The sequence below is a fragment of the Arachis stenosperma genome, chromosome 10 (assembly GCF_014773155.1).
Source record: "Arachis stenosperma cultivar V10309 chromosome 10, arast.V10309.gnm1.PFL2, whole genome shotgun sequence".
In the NCBI taxonomy this organism is placed as follows: Eukaryota; Viridiplantae; Streptophyta; class Magnoliopsida; order Fabales; family Fabaceae; genus Arachis; species Arachis stenosperma.
This window is the reverse complement of record NC_080386.1, coordinates 23,910,302-23,917,648: the sequence shown is the minus strand read 5'-3', so window position 1 is coordinate 23,917,648 and position 7,347 is coordinate 23,910,302. Positions and strand designations below refer to the sequence as shown.

At 34.7% G+C, this 7,347-nt stretch overlaps 1 pseudogene; it reads left to right on the top strand.

The window, feature by feature from the left end:
- The first annotated feature begins 1,990 nt into the window (after window positions 1–1,990).
- LOC130956879 (pentatricopeptide repeat-containing protein At3g25210, mitochondrial-like) lies at window positions 1,991–7,013 on the top strand (annotated as a pseudogene).
- The last annotated feature ends 334 nt before the right edge of the window (window positions 7,014–7,347 follow it).

Below are 7,347 nucleotides of genomic sequence, written 5' to 3'. Positions count from 1 at the left end.
GGAACGTGTGAGTTTTCGGCCTCCACCGTTCCACCAATGCACTCAGCAGTGCAAAATAACCTCTCATTTTGCCTATTCCCAAAACATGTTGAAACCCAGTTAATGCCAACGACGATGCAGCTACCTCGTTAAAGGTATCTGACGGATCGAGTTTTATGGGTAACAAATTCTTAATAACCTGCAAAAAAAAAAAAGAATAATGATCAATATTACTTCATAATTATAATTAGTGTTAACAATAATATTAATAAAATTATTAATACTTTTTTTAACAACTAACAACAACAATAACTACCACAATAATAATCATAATAACAAATTCTAAATAGTAACAGTTAATAACCTATTTGATAAATAATAATAATAATAATAATAATAATAATAATAATAATAATAATAATAATAATAATAATAATAACACCGTACTCATGATAACCATTATAATAAAGTTATTGATGATAATAATAACAATAATAATAATAATAACCATAATAAAGTTTTTAAAAATAATACTCTGTTAATAATCTATTAATCATTTACAGTTATTATTATTTTAAAAAATACTAATAAGAACGCAGTATTATTATTATCCTAAAAAATAATAATAAATTATTAAACTATCCTATTTATTATTAAAATATAACTTTTTGATTATTATTATTATTATTATCACAAATAATATTATAAAAAATTAACAACATACTAATCCTAATAATAATAATAAAAATAATAATAATAATAAAACTAACAATAAATTTATTAGTTAAAACATAAATAAAGAACATAAAAATAAATATATTTATTTATTATAAAATTAAAAAAATCACTTACTCATTGAGGATGATCCAAATATTCAATAATGTATTCTTTAGATAAAGTAAAATTACAAATCATTTTTTTTTATTAAATAAAGTCCTAAACCTTCATTGTGTTTTTCATCCTCACACACTTATCCCCTTTCACCCTCAACTCCAACCCTTTCACTCTTAAAACTCTCTCAACAAGTGAAATGAAATGGGAACCAAAAGTGAAACGGTAAAACACTCATAACCTGTGTTTTGCTTTTATACACCGTTCCACTACTCTCCTATACACGTGTCATGCATGCAAGTAGGGAGGCTGCCAATCGCAATCTGCGATTTGTCTTTGCGGCCTGCCAAACGCAGGTTGCGTTTTAGGACTTCAAGGATGGTCAAAGTTGTAGCACATATCTGTATGCAGGAGGTAGGGATACGTTTCGAGACTTCGTTCTCCTCCCCTACCAAACATGGGCTATGTTTTATAGCTGCATACAACTTTTTTACTTTTAGTTCAGTCAAGACGTAACCTGCGTTTGAGAGCGTCCCTGTCTCTGCTGTCATCTCTGATTGTGCCCGAGGGTTCTTCTGGTTGTCGTGCTCCTCTTCGCTGCAAGTATCACATTGGACCCTTCCTGCTCCATCCTCACCAGCGGCGCTGCAGAAACCGTTGCACTCTCCATTTGAGATGCTCTCTCCAGTGCCGCTACGAGCCGTGATGTCCTTGTGGTCTTAACCATTGTCTTCCCCATTTTCCGTCAGCCTTCTGTCTTCTTTGTGTGATTTGTGATGCACATTCTTTCTACCAAAACACTAACTGATCTTTCTTCTGGATGCTTTTCTACTGGCAATTACCAAAAGATCCATAGGTAAATTCCAACTCCATGATCTTTTCAAGTTGTTTAGAAAAGCTTGTTTGGCTATCTGATGAGTATCCAAGTGAAACCGCAATTGGAGATCTGTCCTGCTAGTTCTTCAACACTATTCCACATTTGCGTCCAAATGCAAACAATGATGAGTATCATCAAATCATGCCTCTTTAACCACTTGTATCTTTTTATCTCTCTCCTCACAACCGCCACCACTACACCACACTCATTTTCCACCTCACCATCTAAATTCCACTCCAGAACATATTCGAGACATGGATCAACCATCTTAAACCTTCACCCCCTTACGACGTCCATTGATCCCTTCAAGCCTAATCAGACCTAGACCTCTCCTCCGATATCTTTTGCTGGACCACCCAATAGCGCAACTACACCCACACTCACCTCACCATAATCAAACAACTCATTGCCGGCCGTCGCTACTGCCAAAACTCTAATCTACGAGGTCATCGCCGGCGCCTGTGACCCCTCTGTCGAGATCTATAACACCGTCATCAGATTCTTCTGTGGCTGCAAGTTCTTCTTCAGTCTCCCGTTCGACGTCTGTAAAAAGATGCTCAAGTTAGAAGATTCGAAACCCACTTTCGAAACCTATTCTCTTTTGTTCAATTCACTTCTTAAAAGGTTCAATAAACTCATTGTTTATTATGTTTACTTACATTCTGTGAGACCCATGACTAAGCAAATAAAGGCCAATGGTGTGAAAGAATAAGAAAAGAAAAGAATACAAACTTTTATTGATTGTTGATTGATTGAATTATACTGAAGTGTGTTGTAAACTATGAGGGTAAAATTATATATATATATAGCATTGTCTTATGAAAGATAAAAGCAAATAAAGATAAGATAAGAACAACTAAAGACAAGATAAAGATAAGATAAGATAAGATATTAAAGACTAAAATTAGAACTGAATTTATGTATTTTGTTGGGCTGAATTTGTGGGCCGTGAGACGTCTTTATTGTTGTCATAGGTTAAGGTGGAAGAGTGGTTTAATACGCCCCCGCAAGCTGGAGGATGAAAGATGTCAAGAACACTAAGCTTATTCAGATTAAAATGGAAGGGTTGAGGAGACAAAGGCTTGGTGAAGATGTCAGCTAGTTGTCCAGAAGAGGGAATTGGGAAAAGTTTCATCACTCCAGCTTGATCTTTTTGTCAAACCAAGTGACAATCAACCTCTAAATGTTTGGTCTGTTCATGAAAAACCGGGTTAGCAGCAATATAAAGAGCACTCTGATTATCATAATATAAAACTGGTGGGCGGATAGGAGAGATGCATAAAAATTATAACACATTTAGTATCCATTGAAGTTCACAAGTTGTGTTGGCAAGTGCACGATATTCTGCTTCCGTGGATGAGCGGGCAACGGTGGTTTGTTTCTTGGTCTTCCAAGAGACTAAAGAACTGCCTAAGAAGAAACAATAACCTGTTAAAGATCGCCGAGTGTCAGGACATCCGGACCAATCAGAGTCACTGAAGACGAGAAGCTGAATTTCTGATTCCCTTGAAAAGAAAAGTCCTTTGCTGGGACTAGTTTTCAGATATCGTAACACATGCTTGGCAGCTTGAAGATGAGATTCAGTAGGAGATGCCATGAATTGACTTAATTGTTGAGTGGCATACATGATGTCCGGTCGAGTAGTGGTGAGATAGAAAAGACGGCCAACCAAACGGCGATATACAAAAGGGTCGGATAGCAGGGGACTTTTGTCTTGATATAGTCTTGTGGTACTATCCATTAGAACAGAGGCAGGTTTAGCACCTAATAAACCAGAATCCTCCAAAAGATCAAGACAATATTTTCTCTGAGATAAACAAATTCCCTTCTCTGATTGAGCAACCTCAATACCCAAAAAATATTTTAATGGGCCCAAGTCTTTAATTCGGAAGTGTTGGTGCAAAATACACTTAATGGCAGCAAGTTCAGAAATGGAATTACCAGTGAGAACAATGTCGTCAATATAGACTAAAAGGATAGAAATTTGATCACCAATGAATTTAATAAATAGACTACAATCAGATGAGGTCTGCTAATATCCATGAGATAGTAAAAGATGAGAAAGTTTGTCATATCACATACGACTAGATGGTCATAAACCATACAGTGATTTGAGTAGCTTATAGCATTGATTCGGTTGAGGAGATGTAAATTCGGGTGGCAAAGTCAAATAAACATCCTCAGAAAGATCCCATGTAAGAAAGCATTATTGATATCCAACTAATGTCTGGACTAATGCTTCATAGAGGCCAATGCCAAAACTAATCTGATGGTGGCAGGCTTGACAACAGGGGAGAAAGTTTTCAAGATATCAACACCTTCAGTTTGAGTGAACCCTTTAGCCATAAGGCGTGCTTTATATCAATCAACTGAACCATCAGGATCGCGTTTGATGCGATATTTACAGCCAACCGGCTTAACCTTGTAGGGCAATCAACAAGACGCCAAGTTTTGTTCAGCTCAAGAGCATCCAACTCATCTTTCATAGCACTACGCCAATTAGAGTGTTGATTGGCATCCTTAAAAGACTTTGGCTCAACGTCAGAATATAGAGATAAAAAAACTTTTTATGCGAAGATGAAAGAGAAGAAAAAGATACGACTGAACAAGGGAGATTGATTTGTAGAAATGAGAGAGGAATTACACAAGTAATCAGAGAGATATGCTGGAGGTCGGTGAGGCCGGTTGGAATGATGAGGATGGGATTGCTCAGGTGGTGAAGAAGGTGACGGGGGATGAGAAGGTGATGATGGACTGGTGTTTAGTGTTGAAAGTGATTCGGTGGTCATGGGTTCAACTTGGTTAGGAAACGATAGTGAGGAAGAATGAGAGGTTGTTGGAGAAAATAAAGAACTAGGTGGAGTTGGGTCAATGGGTATAGGTGAGGGTTCAACTGGAAGACTAATTGAATCTTGTTTTTGAGAAGGTGTGTTTGGCAATGTTGGGCTGAGTGTATGAAATTGGACATTTTTTGTGACTAAGGGCAAGATCATTTCATAAAAAATCACATTTCTAGAAATCTCAATTCTTTTATCTTCTAAAACATAAATAATATATCCTTTAAAACCATTTTGAAAGCCAATAAATACAGCCTTTTTGGCTCTTGGATCAAGTTTTGATCTGTTTGCCATTGGGGTAGAAACAAAACATAAGCATCCAAAAACTTTAAGGTCATGATAATTTGGTGGATGATTGAATAAAATCTCAAATGGTATTTTAAAATTAATTGCGGATGATGGAACTCTGTTAAGTAAATAAACAGCATGTCTAACAGCATAAGACCAAAAAGATGATGGTAAATTAGATTGAAACATAAGAGCACGAGCTATATTCAAAATATGTTGATGCTTGCGTTCTACCTTCCATTTTGTTGAGGAGTTTCAATACAACTACGTTGATGAATAATGCCCTTTGAAGTATAAAAATTAGGTAAAATAAATTCTGGTCCATTATCGGAACGAATATTTTTGACTTTGGAGTTGAATTGTGTTTCAATTAAAGTAATAAAATTTTTTATTTGATTTTGTACTTCTCCTTTTGATTTTAATAAAGTAACTTATGTAAAGCGGCTAAAATCATCAACAATAGTAAAAAAATATTTGTGATTATGAATAGAATTTTGTCGAAACAGACCCCAAATATCAAAGTATAATAAATCAAAACTTGCATTGGCTTTGTTAAAACTTTGAGAAAATGAAAGTCTCTTTTGCTTAGAAAGATGACAAATATCACAAGCCTCGTCATGATGCATAAAGATAAAAGGAAATTGTTTATGTAAATGATTAAGTCTTTGCCCAGAAAGGTGTCCTAAACGAAAATGCCATATATTGGAAGGTGTAATGGGTGGAGAGTGGATGGAATTTATGGAGTGTGTAGTGGATGAATTTTTACTGAAATTGTGTTCAAGGACATATAATCCCTCTCTCATTCTTGCCAAATCAATCGTCCCCAAATTGTTGCTCTGTAGAGTGCAAGAAGAAGATGAAAAAGTGAGTTCACATGTGAGTGCTGAAGTAATTTTTGAAACAGAGATAATATTAAAGTTGAAATAAGATAAATAAAGAACATCATGAAGAACCAAGGATGGTGAAAATTGAACGATGCCTTTATAAGAAACAGTAGTTTGAGAACCATTTGGTAAATGAACAATAATAGGAGAAATTTGTGTGTAAGAAATAAACCAAGACAAATTTGATGCAATGTGATCTGTGGCACCAGAATCAATGATCCAAGTATTCAAGAATGAATCTCGATTTGAAGAATTGTTAACAGTAGAAAAAGTATTGAAAGAACAAAGATAATGAGTAGTTGGAATTGACAAAAACTCAAGTTGGTTTGAAGGACGAGCTTCTTCATTGAAAGGAAGTGCCATGAAAGAAAAATGTTGGGCTGACGAAAGGTCCAAAAGAGGCTCCGGATGAAGTTGCTGGTGTGCCCTTTTTCCTTGATCTAGGACAGAGTAAGGAGATTGATTATTCATAGTGGGAGGAGAGGTTGAAGGGGTTTTAAGATCTGAATTGGTTGATTTACCTATGGATGTCGGCAGAGCTCAAGAGGAGCTCTGATACCGTGATAAAATTGTGAAAGAATAAGAAAAGAAAAGAATGCGAACTTTTATTGATTATTGATTGATTGAATTGTACTAAAGTGTATTGTAAACTATGAGGGTAAAACTAAATATATATAGAGCACTGTCTTATGAAAGATAAAAGCAAATAAAGATAAGATAAGAACAACTAAAGACAAGATAAAGATAACATAAGATAAGATAATAAAGACTAAAATTAGAACTAAATTTATGTATTCTGTTGGGCTGAATTTGTGGGCCGTGAGATGTCTTTATTGTTGTCATGGGTTAAGGTGGAAGAGTGGTTTAATAGAAATCCACTTTCGAAACCTATTCTCTTTTGTTCAATTCACTTCTTAGAAGGTTCAATAAACTCAATGTTTATTATGTTTACTTACATTTTGTGAGACCCATGACTCAGCAAATGAAGGCCAATTGTGTTATTCTTGATACTTTTGTCCTCAACATGATAATTAAAGCTTATTCCAAGTGTTTAGAGCTTGATGAGGCCATTAAGGTTTTTCGCGAAATGGGCTTGTATGGCTGTGAGCCGAATGTCTATAGTTATGGATATATTGCAAAAGGTTCGTGTGAGAACTGAGAAGGGTAGGGTTGAATCAGGGGTTTAAGTTCTTTCAGGAGATGAGGGGTAAGGATTTTGTGCGGAGTGATAATCGTTTGCAGTCTTGCATGAATCGAAGGTTTAAGAATGCCATCGAAATTCTATTTGATATGTTGGAGCGTAGTTGTCAAAACTGAACCGGTGATTGAACCGGTCAGGTTACTGGATTACTAGGTTTTGATTTAACTGGTGGATCATTGGTTGAACTGGTTGACTCGCTACTGTGTAAATAAAAAAAAGTAAAAAATTTAAAATATATATTTTCACTAATATTTTAAGAATATCAAGTTATTCTAAAATAATATGGACTAAGAACAATAAATATTTTGTTATTTTTATTCTATCATTAATATTTTATTTTGTTTTTATATTAAAATAATAATTATTTTTAAATTTTAATAATTTATTAATTAGTTTATATTTATTATACTATTATATACCACAAGTATTTATTGAAAAATAATACTAATA